General features: G+C 44.7%; 1 long non-coding RNA gene across 1 annotated transcript; it reads left to right on the forward strand.

Moving 5' to 3' along the window:
- The first annotated feature begins 2210 nt into the window (after positions 1-2210).
- On the forward strand, positions 2211-15686 carry LOC128103951 (uncharacterized). Its single transcript, XR_008215807.1, has 3 exons — positions 2211-2405; positions 12202-12490; positions 13602-15686. It is a non-coding gene; the product is annotated as an uncharacterized LOC128103951 (long non-coding RNA).
- Positions 15687-16109: the final 423 nt, after the last annotated feature.

A 16109-nucleotide genomic window follows, 5' to 3' on the forward strand; every position in this document is an offset into this window, starting at 1 on the left:
TCCCTAGATTTTTATTTCCTTATGTACAGAGCAATTCAAGGGATAATAGTCTCATCTTTTCAGCAAGTGCCCTAAAGTCAACCTAGAGTGTTCCCCTATACCCTAACCCAGCCATCAACTCCTGATTTTGTCTCCAAAGAGTTCTTGAATCTGTCCCCATGCCTCTGACTTAGTGTAGCAAATTGTGTCTCCTTTATATTTTTCTGTGATGGCTCCCTAAAGGTTTTATCATCACACAAACTACGGAAGGAAATAGGATCTTACTCTCGCAGACCAGAGTTAAAATTGTTATCAACAGGGCTAGGCATCTAGCCTAATTGGTAAAGTTCTGGATTCAAACCCCAGGACCACATAAAACCAGGTGTGGTAGCACACACCAACAATGCCACCAGAAAGGAGATGGAAACAGGAGGATCACTACAACTACATGGTTGATTTAAGGCTATCCTGAGGCTACATGAGGCCCTGTCTCAAAAAAGGAATGTTAGGACTGGAGACTTTTTCCAGTGGTTAGAGCACTTGCTCTTCCAGAGGACCCACGTTTGATTCTCAGCACCTACATGGTGGCTCACAAACATCTCTAACTCCAGTTCCCAGGGATCCAGTGCCCTCTTCTGACCTCTGTGGGCACCAAACACTCACACGGTGCACAGAGATACATGCATACAAAACATCCATACACATAAAAATAAATAAACAATTTAAAAAAGAAAGAAATGTCATAGATAGAAAATCGCCATTTCGCCAGGTCTGAGAAATGGCCTCTACCCCTGCCAATGCTGTACGATTTTTTAAAATAAAATATGCTCATCAAAAACACTAAGCACAGTGCCTAGTGCCTAGTAAGAAGTTAATCAATATTTGTTATAGTCACTGAACTGTTAGATTGAAATTTTAAATTAGACTCTATGCTACATGTGAAGTCAGATGGGCCATGACTAAGATGGTAGTTATTATCATCCTTTTCATGTACTCGTCTGTTTTCTCAATCATCTGTCTACTTTATAAATAGCAGACTACCAAAATAAAATTGACATGAAGAATACTCTTCTTGCCAGGCACAACGATGCTCATCTTTAACCCCAGCACTCTGGAGGCAGAAGCCAGAGAATCTGCTTTAAAGCTAGCCTGGTCTACAGAGTGAGTTCTAGACTAGCCCGAGTTATACAACGAGACTAACAAAAACCAAAACGACAATAACAACAAAAAAAAAAACCACGTTTATTGTGCAGAGAGAATAAATGTCAGTGGTCAGCCACAAACTGGACATCTATATCACATTCTCCCCCTCTCCCAAGACAAAGGGATCATCAGGGAAGAGAGAGAAGAAAAACTGTAAGAGCCAGATGTCAGGACAGGAGGGAAACGGTGTCTTCTGGACACGACAGGACCACCACACTCATGAGCTCACAGCAACTGTGATTGTGATTGTCTACACAAGAGCAAGCCAGTCCACATTCCGGCCCAGAGGGAGGGAGGGAGGGAGCGGCTCATGAGTCCCCACCCTAACTGAGCAACTACTCACAACTGATGGCTGCGAGGGCAGAAAGAATCAGTTTTCTTTTAAGGTGTGGCTCCTGTCAGCCGAGCACACTCCAGTGGAGGGTCCCACACCCATGAGTATGGGGGAGCACAAATTGGGCTTGTTGGGTTATTTAAAAAATAAAAAGGCATGAAGTTAGGAGGTGGTGGAGGATGGACTTGCAAGGAGTAGTTAGGGGGAAGAGTGAGAGGTGAATGTGATCAAAATTCATTACATTATGTATAAAATGCTCAAAGAATAAAAATAGTATGTTAAAAATAAGTAAAAGATGATACAGTAAAGAATGCATACAAGAAAAAAAATCTATATGATTGTCATAGTCAACTTTTCTACAGTTGTGATAAGACCAAGACAACTTAGGGAAGAAAGGTTTTATTTGGGGCTAACAGTTTCATAGATTTTCACAGAGACCATCACAGTGGAGATCACGGCAGCAGATGGGCATGCACGACATTCAAGCAGTAGCTGAGAGCTTACATCTTGATCCACAGTCTTGTGAGGCAGAAAGAGCTAACTGGAAATGGCATGTGCTTTTGAAACTTCAGACCTGGCCCCCAATGGCACACCTCCTCCAACAAGGCCACATGCCCTCATCCTTCCCAAATAGCTCCTCTAGCTGGGGATTAAGCATTCACATATATGAGCCTATGGGGCCATTCTCATTCAAACCACCACAATGATTAAAACTATAATTTTCCTTTATGCCTTTGTCTCCCCTCCACAGAATTCATAAGCTGAGATGTTAATTCCCAATGCTCTGGTTTTAGAGATGAGAACTGTGGGAGAAAATGAAGTCTAGAAGAGACCCTGAGGATGAAGCTCTCCTGGTGACATCAGCACCCTTGTAAGAAGAACTGCCAAGGTTGGTACTCCCTTCAGGAAGAGTCTCCTTCAGACCCATCCCAGCACCCTGACTCCCAGCCTCCAGAAAAGTAAATGACTGTTTAAGCCACGCAGTCTCAGGTGTATTTTTAGGGCAGCCCAAGCTAACACTGGACCTCCACGTGCCTTCTAACTAACTCAAGGAAGATATTCTTGCCTAATAGACACAATGACAGAAATAAAAATAAGCAGTTTTTCTCCTTCCTGGTAGTAGGTTCCTGTGCTTTTTGTACCAAAGCTCTGACTCACTAATTAGCATCAATTTCAAGCCACAAAGCAAAGTAGATTTTCAACCTGCTTGGCAAGAATTGTAATTATGTTCAGTGACAAATTAAGGAATAATTCTCAGCATACACAAAAGCAAATAAAAGTTTAACCATTTAAAAGTAATATTAAATTCTATAACACAGCCATGATCAAATAAGAATTGTTTCAGGCAGTTTTAAAAACCCTGATCCTAGCCGGGCAGTGGTGGCACATGCCTTTAATCCCAGCACTCGGGAGGCAGAGGCAGGAGGATCTCTGTGAGTTCGAGGCCAGCCTGGGCTACAGAATGAGTTCCAGAACAGGCTCCAAAGCTACACAGAGAAACCCTGTCTTGAAAAACCAAAAAAAAAAAAAAAAAAAAAAGATATCTGATCCTAGATAAGATATAGCTAATGATCATTTTTTTCCTTTTAATTAATTTTAGGAGATATTAGTAAAAGTGTATATATCCTTATCTTTAAGACATACTACCCCTATTTCTAAGATACAAAAACAAAGTAAGAACAAGGAAATGCTAATGAATTGAGAAGAAAACCTTGAGTCTGGGGCTGAAGAGAGAGCTTAGTTGGTAAAGTGCTTAGCAAGCACACACTTGACAACCTGAGTGTGAGTCCCTGACAACCTGAGTTCAGTCCCTGTGACCCGGGTTGTAGAAGGAGAAAACTGACTTGTGAAAGTTGTCCCCTGATTTCCACATTTGCACCATGGAACATGTGCTGTTCCCACCCTGCAAATCAGTAAATCTGTTTTTAAAGCCATGCTCATAATCCCAGTCTGGGAAGGCAGAGACAGTAGCATCCCTGGAGCTGGCTGGCCGGTCAGTCTAGCTGAATGGGTGAGCCCCAGCCGGGTTCAGTCAAAGACCCTACCTCAAGAAGTAAAGCAGAGACCAACTGAGAAAGACTCCGGGCATTGATCTCCGGCCTCCCCCTCCACAAACACGTACATATTTGTACATATGTATACACACACACACACACACACACACACACACACACACACACACACATCCTGAGTCCTTAAAGCATAGAAAACTGCCCATTTCTAAGTGACAATTCAAAGACCTGGCTATACACTGAAACACAGCAAGGGTTTCAAAATTGAGCCACACATATCATTTTCAATTCTCTGGTAACTATTTTTCAAAGAAAAAACAAGTAAAAATACTTTAGTAATATGTTTTATTTGACCCAATTTATCTAAACTATTGTTTCAACAAGTGATCAATATTTGTTTTAAAATAAGAAGAGTCCCCATTGGTTTGCTGGACTTACACTAAGACTCCAAACCTTGGTGTCTATTTCCATCCTCACAGCATCTCTCAGAATTGTCATGGTACTGGAGCTGGAGAGATGGCTCAAGGGTTAAAAGTACTTGCTGCTTTTGGAGAAAACCTGAGTTTGGTTCACAGATCTATATCACACAGCTCACAACTGCCTGTAACTCCAACTCCAGGGAATCTGACGTCTCCTTCCGGCTTGCACAGGTATCCACACCCACAGGCAGACACACAAACATGCATATAAGTAAAAAATTAGTCTTTAAAGAAAAAGGAACTATTCTAATGCAAATGGGACATTTCTTTGGGGTGCCGTTGGACAGAATGATGCTCACAAAACCAAAGAGAGAAAGGAAGCATGTACAGGGTCAGGGTCAAAGACCAGGACATGGGTTGGCACTTGCCAGTTCTGAAGGGCTCCAGGCAATTCTGACAACACCAGAGCTGAGGAGCAAGAACAGCATCACAGTCTGCTGTTGTCCAAATGTGCCTCTGCCATGGCTCACAGAAAGGCAAGGAGAAGAGAGAGGGCAGCAGATGGGGAAGGAGAGAAGGGAGCAGAGAAAGGCATGAACTTAGGGGTGGGAGGAGAAGGTGGCAATCACAGGGCTAACAGGAGTTTAAACACCCCCAGAAGGCACAGGGCAGAGTGTGGAAGGAGCCAAAACAGGAAACGCGGCAGTGAAGACCGGAAGAAAGAGAAAGGGCCCACGAACTGACAGGCCTCTGCCTGAACTCGGCCAAGGGCAGCTGAGGTCAGCCCAGGGCCAGAAATGAATTTCATAAAAAGCCAAGTGCCTGGAAAAATCAACAGAGCCGAGTCAAGGACAAATGTCAGTTATGTCATTGACATTTTATCATGACAGAGTAGAATGTTTCATTTTATACTAACAAATTAATTCAGTTGCTTAATCGACTTGAGGTCAGCTAAGTCTGCTAGTGGATGGGGTGCTAGGGAGAGAACCCAGGGCCTGGCACATGCTAAGCTTGCTCTCTACCAACGAAGCCCCCCCCCCCCCCCCCCCCCCCCCCCCCCCCCCCCCCCCCCCGTCCTCTAACTATGCTTTTAAACTCAGCCCTAACAGCTTGAGCTCTGAGAAGGTCACAAGTGTGTTTCTTGTTTGTTTTTATATGTGTATGGTGTGTGTGTGTGTGTGTGTGCGCGCGCACATGCGCGCGCAGGTATGGGTAGGGGTATAAGTTGATGACGTCAGGTGTCTTCTATCATTCTCCACCCTCCCACATTTGATAAGAGTCTACCCCAGAACCTGACATTAGCTGATTGGTACTAGCTCAGTAAGCTCCAGTGATCTCGTCCCTGCCTGCCCAGTGCTGAAGGTACAGGTGTGAGCCCCGCTTTTCTGTGGGTTCTGGAGATCTGAACTCAGGTCTTCGTGTTTGTGTGCCAAGCACTTTTTTTTTCTATTTAGCTCACTGAGCTATCTCTCTAGCCCTGATTGTTTTACTGTTGGTGTTGATATTGTTTGTTTGTTTGCTTTTTGAGACTATGTAACCCTGGCAGGCCCAGAACTCGATACACATACCAGACTGGCCTTAAACTCACAGAGATCCACCTGCCTCTGCTTCCCAGGGGCTGGAATTAAAGGCAAAGCAGCACCATGCCCAGAGATTGTTTTGGTTTTTTAAGAAAGGCTCACAATGTATCCCAGGCTGGTCTGGAACTCTGCTCCTCCTGCCCCAGCTTCCCAAGGGCTGGGATTACAAGCATGGATGGCAGGGACCGTTTCCTGTGAAAACAGAGAAGGTGGCCCCAAATGGAAACTAAGCTAGTAGTTTGTGTGACCGTCTTTAGTTTTCACATTTCCCTGGTCATACTTCTCACTCTCCAGGGGACTATGGGTTCAAACTTGTCAAATGAGATTTTCTTCCCATTTCAAATAATGAACCAAAAAAAAGAAAAAGAAAAAAGAATGTCTTAAGGTAAAATAACATCATCAGCAATCTGTGCTAAAACATGGGCTTGTTCTCAGCAAAGGGGCCCAGGCTTCACTCCGGGAAGCGGGATTTTCCTTCCTTGACAGTGACTCATCAAACAGGGAAAGTGTGCAGCCTGCTCTTTACCAACATTTCACAAACGCTCCATGTACAGAATGTGCCCATTAGCGGTAGGCATCAGAGCTAGAAAGTGTTCTTCAGCATGAGTAATACGAATTAAGTGAGATGAATGGGACTGCCCTCACGGAGATGGAGAAAAGAGCCTTCATTATATAAAAAGGAAACCTGAGCGCCCTACCCCCACCGCCACCCCCCCCACCGCAGCTGCCCCCGCTTGCTCAGCCTCAGCCAATAAAAACAGGTATCGGTGCTCAAGTAAAACAGGATGGAGATGTAAAGTAACAAGAGTGCTGCTTAAACACTCAAGTGAAAAGGTAAAACACGTTAACTAGAATTTAATGACATGAAAAGAGGTTTCCGGTGTTTTGCTACGTCGGGAGGAAAAAAAAAAACATGTTGCAAGACTGGTTTCCTGTGATCTTCTTTTTCACTAATTTTATGTCAATGTGTAGAGAGCCAGCGGCCCTGGGAAGAAGCGCTAAAGTGGTAACAGAGGCGGGTTTGTGCTCTGTGTTTTCCTTCCTGTCTACCTTTCCCAATGTGTTTGTTTGCTTAATTATTCAAAGCAGGGCTCTCACTGTGTAGTCCGTGTAGGCCTCTAAGTCCTGATTCCCTGGTCCTTCCAGTGCCGGGGTTACCTCCACACCCAGCTCATGAGCATTGTTTTCGCTAGAAGTGTCAACAGAGCAGAGGAGGGCTTGGTTGTGGGGACTGCTGTGTGTGCCATCCTACCTCCGCCCCATCAGGCTCCACCTGGTGTCTCTCTCTCTCTCTCTCTCTCTCTCTCTCTCTCTCTCTCTCTCTCTCATTCAAATCTATCTCTTGTACCACTGGGGGGAGGGGGAGAACTAAAGAGGAAGTAATGACCAGTTGGGGATGGATTTGGTTTTGTTCTCCAGTTAAGAGTGTGCCTGATAATACCCAAGCATTGCACCACAGCCCTTGTTTGGCCTGCTAATAAGAACAGAAGGGCACAGCGAGGTCAAAAGCACACAGGGAAAGAAATGCAGGTCCCCACCCATTCCTGGGACTCCTGATGGTCAGAGACTGAATGAGGGTGTGGCTCCTCAGAACTCAGTGCTATCCCTCCGAGTAGCGGTAACTGCTGAGCCCAGCACACAGAATTTCAATCTCTCTCTCTCTCTCTCTGCTCTGTTTCCCACAGACTCTTGATAAGGTTACATGGTTTATGCTCTAGAATGAGTTATTTGAAAGGTCCTTCCGTCTGGCCTTTGAAGGACTTCCACTTTACTTTTCCTTTCTGTTTCAATGTACTGCTGAAAGTGGGGATTTCAGTTGCATTCCTGTGTCCTGGAGAATTCCTGAAGAAGTTCACTAAAAGGGATGAGAGATCTGTGCTGTGGTGGCTTCAGTTCCTGGCCATTATTTTCTTTAATTCCCATTTGCATATATAAATTCTCGCTATATAATCAAACAGCAAAGCAAAATTATTGTTATTTTAAAACTCCAGGTAAAATTATTATACACTTCGAAATAATTAAATATGTATTTACGCAGAAGCCTTGAGACATTAGATCTATGAGAACACACTGATACGTAAACAGAACACATGTAATCCTCCCCCTTTAATAAAAGTGCCTGTACATACACATGCATAAATATTGAATTTTCTCTGTACATGTGTAAACATATACATATTTGCATTAAAATATCTGAAGGATGTTTGCCAGGGTACTGACAAGAGTCTCTGTTGAATGGAGGGAGGCAGACCAGGTCGGTTGTCATAAGAAAGCATCATAAATAAGAGAAATTTAATCTTTGCCATTCTGAAGGCTGGATGGTCACAATGAGGGCAGGTTCATTGTGTGCTAAGGGCCCACTGTCTTACAGACCTCTTCCTGTGTCTTCACATGATGGAAGTAATGAGGTGTGGTGATTTTTTATTTGTGCTGAAATGTGGTGATATTTTATTTGTATGTTAATAAGTAAAGTTTGCCTGGAGATCAGAGGACATAGCCAGCCATTTTTAAGTAAACATAGAAGTCAGGCAGTGGTAGCACACGACCTTAATCAGATCACATGGCAAGCAGGGTCTCTGTGTGTTTAAGGCCACACTAGGGAACAGCCAAGTGTGGTGACACACACCTTTAATCCCAGTACCAACCATAGAGACCTGGAGGTCTGTACAGACAGGCAGTAACAAGGAAATGAGGTAGCTGGGCTAAGAGCCAATGAGAGGGCAGAACAGCAAGGCAATAAAAGCCTAAGTAGACAGGAAGTAGCTCTCTTGGGAAGCTACAGCGTGAGTTAAGGCTAGCTGGTGACTCTCACTGTTGCCCTGATCTCTAAGGCTTTCACCCCTATATTTGGCTCTGTGATTCTTATTTAATAAGACAGTTTAGAAATTCGTCTACAATGAAGACCTTCTCTCTGTGTGGGGGTGTGTCCGTCCATGTGCAACCTCAGGTGTGGCTCCTCGGGAGCCATCCGTCTTGTTCTTTGAGACCCATCTCTCTCTCTGGCTTGGGGCTCCCCAAGCAGGCTGGGCTGTCTGGCTGCTCAGCAAAGCTGGGGCTGTTGTTGTAACTGCACGGTTCCCATTCATTAGGGCTCTGCTCTCACAGTCCAGTTACCTCACAAAGGCCTCCTGCCCTGATACTATCTTCTCAAGAGGCAGAGTTGCAACATACAGTTGGAAAACACATACATCCAGTGGAAGTTTTCTTCTCTGTCTGTCTCTTAGTGCGTGTGTGCATGTGTGTGTCTCCTCAACACACATGTCCGTTAATAGTATTTTCTAACTTACCTATATGCTCATATCACACGGCATACTTATTTAATAAACACAAATCAAATGTATCAATACATCACCTAACACACAATAGGTACTTAATAATACACTTTCTTTTATTTCTTTCAAAATATGGTAGTGGGAAGCATTTATTGAGTGCTTAGTGTGTACCGAGTGCTGTAGTAAAGGTCTTATATAGGTGTATTGTCTCATTTAAACCTACAACAAGCATTCTAATATGGATTGTCACCCCCTTTTAAAATTTTGTACATAAAGTTGGAAATACAAGGACGTCTCAAAATCAGTAAATGGCAAAACCAAACCGTAGAATAACCCTTCTTATCCTAGGAAAGAGTAGTTTCAACTATAAAATAAAGATTTTTTTCCCCCAGAGTTGGGCTAATGTCTATTGTATCCAAAACTATTTTCTTTTTAAAATTTATTATTATTTAATTTTATATGTATGTGTGCATGTCTGTGTGCCACATCCATTCTTGGAGCCTGTGGAGGTCAAAAGAAGGCTTGGAAAGAGAGTTACAAATGGTTATGGACTGCCACGTGGTTCCAGGTCCTCTGGAAGAACAGCCAGTCTTCTTAACCTCCGAGCCATCTCTCCAGCCCCTCATAACTATTTTTCTATCTGTTGCTTTTTTTCTTAATATCTTTTTGCCCCCCACTTCTTTTTAGCCTATTCCTCTGAACAATTACTATGACTCTGTTTTTTAGCCTCACCTTATCATACGAACAACATCTTTCTTATTTCTAGAGTTTGTAACAGACAATTAGAACAAGCCCCCTTTCAAATAAATAGTGAAAGAAGCATGAAATGTTCCAGATTCATCCCTACCATCCATTGTTACCTCGTTGCCTTTCCTCTTCCTTATCTATAAGCTATAATCACTAAACCGCGTTGTTGAGTGACTCTGTGGGAGCAGGTAAGAATGAGGGGGGAGAGGGCGGGAAGGTGGCTCAGTGGTGGGTAGAGAGCACTTGCCACACAAACATGAAGACCTGACTGAGTACAAATCCCCAGAGCCCACAGGAGGCCAGGCATGACAGTGTGTGTTTGTAATCCCTGTGCTCTAGCAGCCCAGGAGGAAGAAAAGAAGACGGAAAATCCCAGGAAGTTCCCAGGCCCTGTAGCCTGGATACAGTGCCAGACAACAGGGAAACCCAGTCACAAGCAAGGCAGAAGGCAAGGACCAACACCTGAGGTGGTCCTCTGATTGCCAGAGAGAGAGAGACAGAGACAGAGACAGAGAGACAGAGAGAATGAGGAGGAGGGGGAGAGGAGAGGTGGGGAAAGGGAGGAAGAAATCTTTTAGGGCTGGCAAGATGGCTCCCACTACGCCTGATGAGTTCCATCCCCAGGAATCGCAGGGTGGCTGGAGAGAGCTGACCCCCACAAGCTGTCTTCTGACCTCCACACTCATGCCACAGCACATGCACACATGCGTGCACATAGATACAATAAATACATAAATGTGACAATACTTAAGGAAAACCATTTTCTGTTCATTTCCCCCTTTTCTAACCCCTTGCTTTGTTTGTGTGGGCCCAAGTTTCTGACACGGGTAATTTTCCTCCTTTCTGAAGAATTTCTTTTGACAGTCTCTGCGCTGCGGGTCCTCTGGCAACAAACTCCTTCTATAAAAAGCCTTTCTCCCTGCTTTACTTTGGAAGAATATTGCACTAGGTACCGAGTTTTAGAGAGATGGTTTCCTCCCTTCAAGTTAAATATTTGACCCCATCCTGTTTGCTTTCGTAATTTCCGGAGAGAAGTTCAATTTAATCCCTATCCTTGTTCCTCAGTACGTGAGGTACAGTTTTCTCTGAGTTCTTTCAAGTTTTCCCTTGCCTTTGGTTCTCTAAAGTTTGAGTATGATATGCCTAAGTACAGATGGGGTTTTTGTTGTTGTTGTTGTTGTTGTTGTTGTTTTTCTTTAATTCTACCTAGCATTTCCTGCATCTCCGGAAGCTGTGGTTTGGTGTGGGTCATTCATTTAAGAAGTCCTCAGATACCGTGTGGCCACACGTTTCTTCTGCTCCTTTCTTCCTCTTTCCTTGGCCATTCCCATTGTGCCTACGTCGCACCTTCTGTCATTGTCCCGTAGTCCCTGGCCATGCTGTTTGTCTTTTCCCCTTGAATCGGTGTTGGAAGACTCTACTGACGTCTCTAGAAACTGACTCCATCTGCACCGTCACATCGAACCAGGCGCCCCCTAGAGGCACTCTGCCACTCCTTCGTTTCCCTCCTGCGGGCCCCTTGTTCCTCCACGCTGCCCATCATTCCCACGACAGCTCCCAGAACATCAACGTTTGCTTGTTGTAAATACAGCTGACAGCGTTGTCTTGAACTCCCAGACTGATAACTGCAACATCTCTGCCATGTTTGAAGCTTGCCCTGTCTGGTCTGATGTGCAGATGTAATGGTCTTACTAAATAAGAAACACAGAGCCAAATGCAGAGTTAAAAGCCCAAGAGGTCAAAGCAGTAGCTAAGAGCTGAGACTAAAACCACCTTCTTACCACCCTCTGCTACCATCCTTCCTCTCAGAAAGAGACCTACTTCCTGTGTGTCTGTCTTTTTATTGACTTTCTGTTCTGCCTTCTCATTGGTTGTAAACCCAACCACATGACCTCCTCGTCACCGCCCGTCTATACAGACCTCCAGGTCTCTGTGGTTGGTATTGAGATTAAAGGTGTGTGTCTCCAAGCTGGCTATGTCCTTGAACACACAGACTCTGCCTGCCATGTGATGGGATTAAAGGTGTGCGCCATCACCGCCTGGTTTCTGCTATGGCTTGCTATTAGCTCTGACCCCCAGGCAACTTTGTTTATTAACATACAACTAAAATCACATTTCAGCACAAATAAAATATCACCATACTGATGCTTCCCCCCGTCTCTTGTGTTACCCGTTAGTCCACCCGACCGCGGTTTCTCCTTAGAAGTGGGATGTGATGGATGGAGCAGGGTGGCTTCATTGTGAGGGTCTGTGTGCTTCCTTGTACACCTGGCTAGGGTTACTGCCGTTATCCTGCCCCATTGTTTCCTCTGTCCTGACTACTGCCTTCTGGTTTCCCTACCTGAAGATTTCCTTGAAAATAAGATCTGAGAAGCACGGTTCTTTCGTTGTGTCTCTTTATCTCGTGTGTTGATAGTGAGGGAGGGGAATCCCTCTCGCATCCCACGATTGGGTTTCAGTGTTTTAAAGAGCTGAAGCTCTTGATTGTTGCCTTCAGAATCACATCACAGGTCCCTGCCCATCTTCCCCTTTGGGGAGACAGGAAAGAAACAGGGCTAAAGTTGGTAATTTACCCTTTTCCCAGGGGGCTCAAGCTCCATAAAACTCCACCTGTAAGGCACTGATAAAGTTGTTTCTCTTGGCTTCTCTTTGCAGTAAACAGCAGTGGCTGTCCATAGTGCTCTTAGTGATGAGTGCTCAGCCCTAAGCAAGACATTTATGCTACCTCCCCTAAGACTTGGGAAACCCTGCAGAAGAAGGGGCAGAAAGAATGTAAGAGCCAGAAGAGAGGGAGAGGGCTGCAGAAGCACTGTCTTCTGTACATGACGGAATCACGGGAGCCACGGCTGCCCGCACTGGACCAGCGCAAGACTGAGCCTGCCAACTGTCAGTCATGCAGAACTACAGCTTGCTGGGGAGCTACTGGTTACTGATGGATGCTGGGGTAAGGAGCAGTCATTGTCTTCAGCTGCTGATGAGCCCACCAGGCGCCAATGGAAAGTTCCCCATCCATCATCACGTGCAACGCCCTGGTTAAACTGAGTGGGTCACAAAACAAAACAAAAAGACAGAACTTTAGAAAGGGACTCACAAAGATTGGGGGTTGGGGTTGATGGAGGTGGGAGAGAGAGAAGGTGGAGAGGGAGTGTAATCAGAACTCATTATGCACATTTATGAAAGGATAGATTTATCTAAAAGCAAATTACAAAAGACTAAATTTAACTCAAAATAAAATAAAAAGACATTTAAAAAAGCGTTTCTCAATAGAAGACCATGGTAAATGAAGACCACATGAGAATAGGAAGAAGCAAAGTGCTAGAGAAGCCCACAGAAATCCACAAAGATACCCCCACAACAGACTACTGGCAATGGTCGAGAGACAGCCTGAACTGACCTACTCTGGTGATGGGATGGCCAAACACCCTAATTGTCGTGCTAGAAACCTCATCTAACTACTGAGGGATCTGGATGCAGAGATCCATGGCTAGGCCCTGGGTGGATCTCTGGGAGTCCAATTAGCGAGAATGAGGAGGGTTTATGTGAGCGAGAATTGTTGAGACCAAGGTTGGATAAAGCACAGGGACAAATAGCCAAACGAACGGAAACACATGAACTATGAACCAATGGCTGAGGAGTCACCAACTGGATCAAGCCCTCTGAGTGGGTGAGACAGTTGATTGGCTTGATCTGTTTGGGAGGCATCCAGGCAGTGGGACTGGGTCCTGTGCTCATTGCATGAGTCGGCTGTTTGAAACCTGGGGCCTATGCAGGATCGCTTGGCTCGGCCTGGGAGGAGGGGACTGGACCTACCTGGACTGAGTCTACCAGGTTGATCTCAGTCCGCGGGGAAGGCTTTGCCCTGGAGGAGGTGGGAATGGGGGGCGGGTTAGGGGGAAGGTGAGGGGGGCGGGAGGGGGGAGAACAAGGGAATCATTGGCTGATATGTAGAACTGAATTGTATTGCAAAATAAAAAAAAAAAAAAAAAGCGTTTCTCTTTGTTAGCAATAGAATGTTCTGGCTACTTCAAAATGGTTCCTTTGCTGTCTCCCAACAGAAAGCACAGAGGATTTTTCTCTGATCTTTACCATGAGAGCCTGGTAAGTCTCCTGGAAACGAAGCTCACAAAGCGTGGGGTGTCGGTAAGATGAGACCCCACTGAGGTTCCCTTTCAAGCAACTCACCTGGGTGACAAGGCCGGTTCTCCTAACTCAGCGCTGGCTGCCACACAGGCTCTGCTCAGGACCTCTGCTCCTGTCCACGGTGACTGTATCCACCTACCTTCCTCTCCGGTTCTGGAAGCAGGGTCTCGAGCTGGACCGAAACTCCCACCAGGTCCAAGCAAAGTTTGTACAGCCCTTTTGCTGTCATGTGGATGAGAGTGCAATTCAGTCACCATCGTTACACATCCAATCAGAAGCCAGAACTTGTTGGCTCTTTCCCCGGGACCTGATGGCACACGTATGTGGTCTCGAACACAAGTGGAATCTCAGTGTCTCAGGAGCCCTTCCACAAGTGTGACACAGAAAGAAAAGGCTTGTCAAAGCTGAGATGTGTCACAGTTTGGGCATTTAAATCCCTTATTCTGGTTATAAGTCCACCCGCTTCGTCCTCAAAGTTTGACATACTGCAGTAATAACAGGTGCCGTTGTAATTAATAGCTTAAAAAGCATACAAATCCAAACAGAAATTCAAGCATGATGACTGGGGAGTGCCTTAAGTAGTCTCAAATATTCACGTAAGTACCGAGAAGTGATGGAATACTGTTGTTTCAGGGGACTTGCCTTGGCACTGATATTTTAATAGGGTGCTTGTGATTTTTCTGAGAGTACTTTTCATAAAAATATCAAAAATATTCTACAAATAGTAAGAGTGGATTGAGTGGTATGTCAAAAAAGATAACTCAATAATGCCTTATTAATCCCTGGCACTCATGAATGTCACCTTATTTAGGGAAGGGGTCCTGAGATAAAGAGAATGGGAGGGAGTGCCACCCCCTGACACCTTCACCACACTAGAGAAGGGCCAGCCATGGCCACTACTCTTTTAAGCAACCATGTCTGTGGTCATTTTTAAAACCACCCAAGGACACTCCCCCAGCAATTTAAAAGGGTTTTCCAAACTGTCCATTTTTCTTGTTCTGTATCTCGCTTTCAGAATCCTTCCTTCTGTCATAGCTTCTCACTGGTGGCTCATGCCAAAAAGTTGTTAAATCAAGTTACTCCTTTAAAATTTCTTCAAATCTCAGACACTAACCCAAAACTGAAATAGTTTCTGATCAGAGCAAAAAATAAATAATCCCTCCTAACGAATTATAAACTTTCTGACTTCTGGAATAACCTAGATAATTCTTACGGCCCCAGATCATAGTGTGGCCCACTATAAGCACTTAATGTTTGATTGTTAACTGCCTGAAAAGACAACCCAGCATCCTGGATCTGGTACATCTTCTGATTAGCTAATGAGGAATTGGCGAGAAGGATCATCTAAAGTTAATTGAAAGTGGATGACTGTTGATTACTAGAAATGAATTGAACTAATGTAATTAATCTCCTAATGAATCTCAGGTGTCATCGCCTGCTTGTACCAAACAAGAGCATTAGAAATGAAAGACATAAGGGTCCATATTGCCACTAACATGGAAATATCCTTTCAGAGCCCAGAATAATTGTTCTAATACTTAAGGATTAGGATAAATGCTGACTTAATCAGTAAATAAATGATGCTATATGATAGATACGCCATTTTCATAAGCAGTCATATTTCAGGGACGGAGTTAATTGATATCTGAGTGCTTCCAATTTGACCTCTCAGAATTAAACTTTCAGCAGAATTGAAATTTGGAGGTACACAGACAGCTATAATCCCAGAATTTGGGAGGCTGCGACAAAAGGTTATCAAGTTCAAAGCCATCCTGGGACGCACAGGAAGTTCAAGGCCGGCCTCATTTACAGAATGAGTTCCTTTCTCTGTAAACCAAAAAAGTGTGTGCCAGTCACTGGGTCCTGTCCCTAGCACTAAAAAGCAACATTGAAAGAAAGATGTTCCACTTTCTAAGAATATTTCCAAGTTAAAACAGAAAGTGTGCGCTTTGCTTTCTGTTACAGTTTTTCCTGTTAAGTGCCCCTTTCATAATCAGCAATGCTTGGGGAAGTCAGTTCTCTGCTTTGACCATGTGGGTGGCACTGTCTATTCATGAAGGAGCCCTTCACACTACCTGGTAAAATGCTCCTTAGAATTTGGTTGAGGGGGGGGGGGCGGGGTTTATATGTTCAGCATTTTGTTCAGGGGCATCCACATGTATTCTTATCCAATTTTCTAATTCATACCTAGGAACTGACTCATGGTCATTCTTAAAACTGTCATGGGTGGTGGGGGATGCTGGAGAGATGGCTCAGCAGTTAAGAGTGTTGCTGCCCTTCCAGAGGACCCGAGTTCAGTCCCCAGTGCCCACATCCGGTGGCTCACAACTGCCTGTAACTCCAGCTCCAAAAGATCTGATGCTATCTTCTGGCATGTGGGCATCCCCACAGGCATAGCTTTCACTCACATAGACACACAAATA

The sequence above is a fragment of the Peromyscus californicus genome, unplaced genomic scaffold (genome assembly GCF_007827085.1).
Source record: "Peromyscus californicus insignis strain IS unplaced genomic scaffold, ASM782708v3 Scaffold_8__1_contigs__length_139910024, whole genome shotgun sequence".
Classification (NCBI taxonomy): domain Eukaryota; kingdom Metazoa; phylum Chordata; class Mammalia; order Rodentia; family Cricetidae; genus Peromyscus; species Peromyscus californicus.